Source organism: Nannospalax galili, unplaced genomic scaffold (genome assembly GCF_000622305.1).
Source record: "Nannospalax galili isolate Female #2095 unplaced genomic scaffold, S.galili_v1.0 scaffold3891, whole genome shotgun sequence".
Lineage (NCBI taxonomy): Eukaryota > Metazoa > Chordata > Mammalia > Rodentia > Spalacidae > Nannospalax > Nannospalax galili.
In genome coordinates this window covers 30,342-40,412 of record NW_008329514.1, presented here as the reverse complement: position 1 = coordinate 40,412, position 10,071 = coordinate 30,342, and the positions used below count along the sequence as shown (strand labels likewise).

At 41.1% G+C, this 10,071-nt stretch overlaps 1 pseudogene; it reads left to right on the top strand.

Moving 5' to 3' along the window:
* LOC103737912 overlaps positions 1-9,400 on the top strand; it is a 92,028-nt pseudogene extending 82,628 nt beyond the window's left edge.
* The last annotated feature ends 671 nt before the right edge of the window (positions 9,401-10,071 follow it).

Genomic DNA, 10,071 nt, shown 5'->3' with positions numbered 1-10,071 from the left:
ATTGGACCAGATAAACTGATTTGTTTTTACTCTTGAGGTCGTTTGAGGATCTGTTCCTCAGGGGTCCCATGGGCTTGGGAGGAGCCCCTGCTCCTTTCTTTTACCAGTTCCATCTATGTGAAGATAAGTCAAAGGTCCTGCTCGACCATTGTTGGCTTCTCTTGGAAGCATGGAGGAAATGATTCCTCCGTGTTGACCCTCCTCTTTATAGACTGGACACTGGTTTAAGTCCATCTGGTGGGGTCTCCTTGGCCTCCTTGATCAAGAGATCAGATGACTCACCACCGTTACACGACATTTTGCGAGATGCTCATGGTCCCTGGGAACTAATCGACCTAGGAGGGCAGGGAGCAAAAAGTGTCGTTTGTATCCCTCTGACCCAATTAGTATAGATCTCAGGGTATGTCTGTTAAACATCCAAGAAGGTTAGTTCCACCATTCTGGCATTTAAGAGGAACATTTTTTAATGAAACTATTGTTCCATAAAACATGGAACATAAACCTGCACTAAATGAATCAATATGACTGTAGAGAGCTGCTAATAACATATACCTTGCATATACTACAGCTTACACATAAGATGTGCAACTGGATAGAAACTGGATACACCCTCAATGGTTCAGAGAAGACAGCCTTGCGAAGAAACTGAGTTCTACTGGCAATGCAAAGCACAACTTCATTTGGGTATTTTATATTCTGGAGCTGTCACAGCACTAGCCACATAGGGAATCGTGTTACAAATGCAAGCATCTTTGACCTTCGAACCTGATGAAAGAATGACCAGGGGAAGGTAGCTGCTGTTTCCTTCATATACCATGAAGTAGATTCATACACCATGTGGTAGGATGAAATTAGACACCAGAGAATCAGACTGTGTATCCCACAGTAAGTACATTTACTACTGTAATTCTAATGAGAAAGGAATTTTTCTATCAAGTTAAAATATAGGAAATTTTTAAAATGTGTTAAAATATGGGGACTGGAGAGATGGCTCGGCGGCTAAGAGCACTCACTGTTCTTGTAGAGGACCTGGGTTTGAATCCCAGCATCCACAAAACAGCTAACAACTGTCTGTAACTTCAGTTCCAGGGGATCCGACGCCCTCTTCTGACCTCTGTTGGCATTGCACGACATGGGTGCACTTACACACATGCAGCAATATATTCATAACATAAAATAAAAATATTTTAAATGGGTCAAAATTTACAAGTTCAAACAGAAGAGGCCTCAAAATGAAAACATGGTAATATAAAAAATGGGGAGGGGGAATCTCTTGCTCTGTATTTTGTCTTTCCTTTTAGAAGTAGTCATGGAAACTAACATTTATATTATAAATATGTATTTAAGAAAGATGGCTTCTTAAAGCCCTGATTTCTGCTGCTGAGCTGATGACTTCAGGAGCCCAGTCTGTACTGTGTTCTCTGTGGAAAATCCACAAATAAGAGGCAGTGGAGCCTAGCAACAGCCCAGCTGGAGAAGAGCTGGTCCCGCTGCTCCAGAGCTAGTGTTAGCAGCCCGGCAGCCAGGCTGTTGGCAGGTTCCTTTGCAAGATGAATATGCCAGCTCCTCTCATCGTAATTGCTTTAAAGTGCTCATTTTTTTTCCAAAGGGTAAAAATGTCATTTAAAACCTGAACTCAATGTGGAAAAATATTGGCTTACAAGAAAAGATCTAGGATGGATGGGATTTGAACCATTAAATTCTTAACAACTAAGATTGGTCAAATAACTCAAATGAATACCATAGGTCATGTTTCACCCGATGGTATTTAAAATGTTTTGAGTTAGGATGTACTATTGCATCACAGCCTATCATAAACTCTACTTTCATAAACAAGAATAAAAGTGTTATGAAGGCTGTCGTGGTCATCTCTCCTTCCAATTAATTTCCACACAACTTCACTCTGTAATACATGTTCCAGTAAGCACTAAGGAAGCAACAAAGAGAGAACTATGTGGTAAAACAAGTCGCTGCCATTAAATTATCTTCTCAAAAGCCAGAATAATGTTCTCAAGACCAACTTTAAAATCCTACTGCGAGTAAAGTATCCTTTCTTAAATTTTCCTCAAGATTTTTTGAGTCATATTAGATATATTATGTACTATAGCTATGATACTCAGATCCATACCTATTAATAAGTTACAATCATTTATCAATTTGCATAATTTTAATATAAACCAGTGTTTCATTAGTATTTCATTATAAAATCCTAATGCCTTTAATCCTTTTTAAAGCAGTTTCATTTTTCACTTTTATGTGTATGTGTCTGTATGAGTATATGTCACATGTGTGGGGTGCCCATAGTGGCCAGAAAAGAGTATTTAATCTCTTGGAGGTAGAGGTACAGGCAGTTATGAGCTGCCCAATGTGGGTGCTAGGAACCCAACTCTGGCCTCTAGAAGAGCAGCAAGCTCTCTTACCCACTGAACCATCTCTCCAGCTCCAACTTTAATCTTCAGTCTACTTTTTGCCCTTTCCTTTCAGGGAATATTTTGATTTGGGTTTTATTATAGTTATTTTCAACACAAGAAGACTATTTCTAATCAATTACAAGACTAGCTGTTGGTCTCTATTTCTTCAGATAAAGAGATAATATTTTTGTTCAGCAGGGGTCTAAACCATTCATAGACTTGCATTTATACCAGAGAAGCAAACATAATTGGTTGAAATGAGACTGATTATCAAGTCATATCTGTGTCATATCTGCACTTGTAGAGAAATAAATAACTCTTGCTAAGTTATCATGGAGAATTGTTTACGCTATTTAGTTTCCTGTCAGTCCTGGGATGGATTTACTCTTATCAGCTTCATAGAGAGAAAGAACATTGTTTCCCAGAGGTTAGGTAGCTTGCCTGAGGTTACAGTTTCGTGAAAGTAGAATTGAAACACAGCTATAAAGGGATGTCTCTAGAGTATAAGCAACAGAAAAAAAAAACTATTTGAAAAAAATTATATCCTATCTTTGAAAATTAGCTAACAAATGTTATATAACCCAACATTGTTCAAAGCAATAGTTGAGTTCAATAACTTTTCCACAGAAAATTCTTCTGAAAGCAGTGCACATTATATCTGAAGCTATTTGAGGTTCTGACATTTTCTGTACATAAAAGAAAGGAACAAATTATTCATAAGCCAGTTGTATTTTCTTACCTTATGTACATGCCTTTGGTGGGCTGCTTGGATGATTATGTGATATACAACCAAGTAGTGTAAAAATTAGTCAGTTACCTGGGAATAATGCTCTAAGTAAGAATATGAGAGAGATACTGTATAAAAACATTAGATGATGATTCTACCCCACCTCCATTTATTTTAATTAACACATAATAATTGTACATATGAATGGGGTACAGTGTGATTATGATTATTCAGAATATGCATATGATGTATAACAATCATTTCAGAGAAATTGGCATTTAAACTTCTTAAATACATGATTTCATTGTGTGGGGATCCTTTGAGCTCCTCTAGCCTAGTTCTTTAAAAAATACATAGTAAATTGACCCCCATGCTTTAATTTTCAAGAAATCCAATTTTAATGTGTTCCCAGCCTTGTTCCTTAGGCCCTCAGGTCAACACTCCTCTGATGGCATCCATCCTCTTGACTCTACATTCACACACACACAGAGACACACACATCTGATGTGAGCCTTTTATTCTGTAAGTAATACCAAATCACTCACTGCCTTGTGCAAGCAGGATGTTGCTGTTCCACAGTAAAGGGACAGATTCCTCCAGGTGGAGTATGGAAAACTGAGCCCGGAAAGGAGATAGCATGAGTGATGGTTGATTTCACCTTGTGGTATAAAATGAAGGACATGGTATTGGTTTTGAAATGTAGTCAGTATCTACAGGGAGCTGGGCAAATAGAGAGACTCCAAAAAGAATTAACCAATCAGGCAAAAATTGAGATCTCAGAAATCATTTCAAGGAAGGAGCTAGGAGCCACAGCTGATGCTCATAATGGTAGCTATGAAATTATATACAGATATGGGGGGGATTTGAATGAGTGGATGACACCGGACCAGCCCCAACCCTAAAACAGACTTCCCAAAGTCTATTCACATCATTAAAAGGCTGTATACATCTGGACACATCTAAATGTGCCTATGTATTCCCAGTGTGAAGAATGTAATCAGATCATAAAACTTCCATGGCCTCAGGCCAGCTAGGTCACGAGACAACTTTGTGTGTTCTGATCTATTTCTCTAGAGCCCGTGATGTTTGGAATACATGTGAGTTTGATCAGAGGATATCATACGATTATCACCATCATTATATCTGTAAATTTTGAATAGTTAAAAATTAATCACCTTTATGTTGATATCTTTATTGAAACATTTGCTGTACAAGTGTGCTGGGGTAAGTACTAAGGAATGAATAGAGAAGGGAACCATTTCCCTTCTTATAAAAGCCATACTCTGTAGAAACATGATGCCCAGGTACAACAAATGATACTCATAAGTGAAGGTAATATGTGACATGCTCCGCTCCAGAATAAGCAGGCCCTGCTGTGTGAGTTGTTCCCAAGCTAAGAATGAGGCAGACAGATCTAGGTTTTCAGAGTTGAATTATTGGGGAAGTAACTCATAGAAGTGTTTCCATAGGAGGCCTCAATACCAAGTGGATCCTTGCAGTGAGTCACAAAGAGGTGTACATACAATGGTTAGGTGAAAAGTGACTTCTTGGAGATGGGAAGATTGTTCAGTGAGTAAGAATGCTTGCAAGCATAAGGACCCGAGTTTGAATCCCCATTTTCTACATAACAAGCTGGACATGGCTGTTCATGCCTATAATCCAAGAGACAGGCAGATCCCAAGAGATCACTGACCAGCCAGCCTAGCCGAAACAGCAAGCTTCTAATTCAGTGAGTGTCCTAGTTTGTTTCTCCATTGCTGGGACAAAACACTCTGACCACTACCAACTTGGGGAGGAAAGAATTTATTTGGCTTATATCTCCCAGATCACAGTTCATCAGGGAGCCCAAGGTAGGAACTCAGGGCAGGAACCCGGAGGCAGGAACTGAGGCATAGGCCATGAAGGAATGCTGCTTACTGGCTTGTTTCCCTGCCCACCTGCCCAGGGGTGGCACCACCCACAGTGGGCTGGGCCCTCCATATCACTCAATCAAGAAAATGCCCCACGGACATGCCCACAGGTCAGTCCAAAGGAAGCAATTCCCTAATTGAGGCTCCCTCAACCCAGGTGTGTCGTTGACACTAAAGCTATCCACAATTGACCCTTGTTAACTTGACACACAAACACATCACTGTTAAACTACAACCTTTCCATTTCTTGTCCCTAAGATATGATATTAACATTAATATCACAACATAAGACAGTAAAACCTTAAAAACCCCTCAGTCCATAAAAAAGTACAAATACGGGGCTGGAGAGATGGCTCAGCAGTTAAGAACAGTGGTTATTCTTGTAGAAGACGTGGATTTGAATCCCAGCATCCACATGGCAGCTAACAACTGTCCGTAGCTCCAGTCCCAGGGGATCCAACAGCCTCTTCTGACCTCTGTGGGCATTGCACAACACAGGTGCACTTACCTACATGTAGGCAATACACTCATACACATAAAATAAAACTAAATAAAATTTTTTAAAAATCCAAATACTTAAAATTTCAAAGCTGGTTTGAAAAATCTCTTAACTGGGGGTTTCTATAAAATCTAAGACAAGTACTATCTTATTTCAAAGGGAAGAATCAGGCACACCTAAGTAAAACCTAAGTCCAGCAAAGTAGCTCAAGACTGGACAGAGCGGATTCACTGACAATATTCTGGGCTCCAAAAGGTTTTGGCAGCTCCACATCCATAACACACAAGCTTGTCTTTCAGATCCGCGCTGGCTCCATTCCACACCTGTTGCTGCCCTTAGTGGTTATCCCATGGTTCTGGCTGGCATCTCCAAAAAGCTGGGGTCTCCACTGAAACCGAGGCTACGACCTCACCAATGGCCTCTTCTGGCCTCTCAGGGTGCAATGCCTCAGATTCTCTCCTTGACCCCTTCACTCCTGGGGTCTTCACTGCAACTGAAGCTGCACTTTCACCAATAGCTTTTTCTGGCCTCTCAGGGTGCCAAGCCTCAGCTGCTTTCTGTGATACCTTCACACTTTCAACACCAGAACCATGCAGGAGACTCTTACACATTACCAAGTCCTGCTTTCAGCTTGAGATGGAGGCTCAGGCACCTTCTGGACCACAGCTTGTGTGTGCTGATCCCAAGGAAATACTTCCCAGAAGATTTCACCACGGTTACTTACAGCTGGTTTTCCAGTCCCAGCTAACCAGTATCAACTGTCCCAGTAAAGCAAAGGTTTTACTTCAGGTTCTGGTCTCTTCCTGTGCACAGCTTACTCTTCAGCCCCAGCTGACCAGAACCCACAGATTCTTAATTCAAAATATCACACATAGTATCTGCTTCCCTTTGAAGCTTCACAAGCCCGGCCTCCAATGTTCATAACTCTTTCAGCATAACTGTTCCAAGCTCCACAGCAGCAAACTTTAAGCCCTACGTTCCGAACACTTCCACAATCCTCCAACGAACAGTAGTCTGTCACAGCAGTGCCCCATTCTCAGTACCACTTCCTGTCCTAGTTTGTTTCTCCACTGCTGTGACAAAACACTCTGACCACTACCAGCTTGGGGAGGAAAGGGTTATTCAGCTTGCATCTCTAAGAACACAGGACAGGAACCTGGAGGCAGGAGCTGAAGCACAGGTAGTGGAGGAACACTGCTTACTGACTTGTTTCTCTGGTCCGTGCTCAGACTGCTTTCTTATACAATATAGGCCCACTTGCCCAGGAGTGGCACCACCCACAGTGGGCTGGGCTGTCCCACATCACTCAGTAATCAAGAAGATATGATTACAGGCTAGTAATGTAACCACAGACATGGCCACAGGCTAGTCCAACTGCCTCCAATGGAGGAAATGTCCCAATTGAAGCTCCGTCTACCCAGGTGTGTCAAGTTTACACTAAAGCTCTCCAGCACAGTGAGAGTTTCAATGCAATGAGGCCAAGAGCAATAGAAGAAGACACCTGAAGTCTTTTTCCGGCCTCTATGTGTGCACACAGGGGCGCACATCCCCATGCATCACACACACACACACACACACACACACATGCATGCATACGTGACTTCTTCCACCTGAAGTGTACCTAGCTCACCTTAAGCAGATCAGAGAGTCAGGTACACGCACAGTGCCAGGGGCTTGAGCTGTTACTATGACATTATAATAACCTGAGCAAAAAGCTTGACTCTTAAATTTAATTTTTAAGAGTGGGCCCAGACTCAGAGGACACCCAACTCCCCCCAACCCAGATATCCCTTGAAGCTGTACTCATGGGCCAGGCCACACTCACATTTTTATTTAAATTTCTCCAACTTTGTTGGGAAAGTACAAGTTTGGCTCCCCGCTAACTTTAACAGACCATCTGGACTTTTCCAGAATATCTCATTCATCCTCTTTCCCAGTCTCCACTGTGTGCGATGGAGATGGGGCATTGCCTTTCAGCACTTTGATGTGTTAATTCTCATACATGTTCATGTTTAGTCATTCATTATCTTGTACCAAACTGAGACTGTCAAGGTCACAAGGCACAAGAGCACATGGTTTTGCTGGGACTAACTAAAAGTCATTAGTCCTGGGGCTAGAGAGATGGCTCAGTGGTTAAGAGCACTGACTGCTCTTGCAGAGGACCCAGGTTTTGTTCCCAGCACACACATGGCCTCTAACAACCATTTGTAACTCCAGTTCCAGGCGATTCAAAACCCTCTTCTGACCGCTACAGGCATTGCATGACATGGGTGCACTTTCATACATGCAGGCAATACACTCATATACATAAAATAAAAATAATAAATAAAATATAAAAGTAATTAGTCCAGACTATTTCTATTTTATAAAAGCCCCTCCCACAACAGGCCACCTACAAAGCTCCACATACCACTCCAACAGATGGGTCTATTAACATCATTCTGGAATTCATCACATTGAGGTTGCAGTGGGGCAATTATGATGAGAACTCAAGGTGAATGTAGTCATCTGAATCTCAATCTATATATGTTATAAAAGAAGGGTTCTAGGAAGTGAAAGGAAGGGATAGTTATATTATGCTGGGGCATTAAAGACTTTTAAAGGGAAATACCAAACAATCAGTGTTAGGCATTAGTCCAGGGATCAGCAATTGACTACCTTTCCTCTGTCATTTCCACAAGGGTTGGACCTATCAATAGCTGCCTCTTTATCATGACTTTCTCTCCTTCCTTATCTCCCATGTTGGAGAGCAACAGCAGTGTGAACAAAACTTGAAGTATACAGGCTTCCTAGCTACTCCTCCTCCTTGTTTCATTTTTGTTTTTATTTATTTATTGTTTGTTTATTATTTATTTATTGGTGTTGGTTCTATTTCATTAACTTCTGTTCTGATCTTAATTATTTTAACCTATTGCTTTTGTATAGTGATGAACCTATCACTGGTTTGTCCTTGTGTTTTCAAGGACTTACAGTACATCATTAACTTTTGTACGATTTTTTGATGGCAGTACTTCAGCGCAGTAAACGTTCCTCTTGGTGCTGCCTTCATTGCATCTCATAGGTTTTGGTCTGTTGTGTTTTCATTTTCAATCAATTTTAGGAATTTTTAAATTTTCTCTTGATATTTTTCAGTGACACATTCATTATTCAATAGTGTGTTGTTTAATCTCCATGAGTTTGTGTGTTTTCCAGTTTCTCTTGCCGTTGAGATCTAGCTTTACTCCATTATGGTCAGATACAATATAAGAAGTTATTTCAATTTTCCTATATTTGTTGAGACTTGCTTTGCTTTCTAATATGTGATATATTTTGGAGAAATGCCCAAGGACTTCTGGGAATAATATGTATTCTTTAACGTTTAGTTGAAATGAGTGTAGATGTCTGTTAGGGCCATTTGATTTATAATACCTTTTAACTCCAATGTTTCTGTTTTATCTGGATGACCTGTCTATTGATGAGAATGGGGTATTGGAGTCATCTGCTATCACCGTGTTGGGGTTAACCTGTGGCTCTCAATCAGTAGTATTTGTTTTCTGAAACTGCACCTTCCAACAGGGGCCCAGGTGTAAAGAGGCCTGATGAAAAAGCAGTGAGCACCTCCTTTCCTTTGCTTCTTGCTAAGGGAGTGTGTATATCATGCCGCTGGCGTCAGACTCCGGATTCTTCAACATTCCAATGTAGACTTGATGCCAGCGGCTCTACAGGAAGCTCTAAGCTTTCAGTGGTGGACTGGGACCACCGAGACATCCAGCCTCTAGAACCGAGCAGTGACTGTGTTCTCAGCCTCTCCAGTATGCAGATGGCCATTGTTGAAGAACCCAACCCCCATCACACTAGGGTGTGCTGGATCTAGTAACTGGCTTCTAATCAATGAAGTCTGACAAGGCATGCCACATTTGTGTTTGTGCATGACTTCCATCTTGTCAGAAGACCCTCTGATGATTTTTCTTACACTAACTTTTGGTAAAAAAACATCCACTGTAGAAGAGGAACTGAAGCTCTCAGTTCCACCGTTCTCAGGGAATTGAAACCTGCCAGAAACCCACCACAGAGCTGTGAAGTGGAGCTTGCTCAGTGAAGCCTTCAGAAGTGTCCCCGGGTATGGCCAATGGCTTCATCACAGCAAGGCAAGAGACTCTGAGACAGAGAACCCAGCTGAGTTCAACAGACATTGTGAGATAATGGATTGAATATTATTATTATTATTATTATCAGAGCTGTGAAGTGGAGCTTGCTCAGTGAAGCCTTCAGAAGTGTCCCCGGGTATGGCCAATGGCTTCATCACAGCAAGGCAAGAGACTCTGAGACAGAGAACCCAGCTGAGTTCAACAGACATTGTGAGATAATGGATTGAATATTATTATTATTATTATTATGATGATGATGATGATGATGATGATGATGATGATAATTGGAGCTATTTTAAGCTGAAGAATTTGGGGACAAGTTGTTATGAAGCAATGAATGACTAATACAAAGTAATAACTATGAGGAAAGTTGCATTTTAATCTCCATTTTATAGAA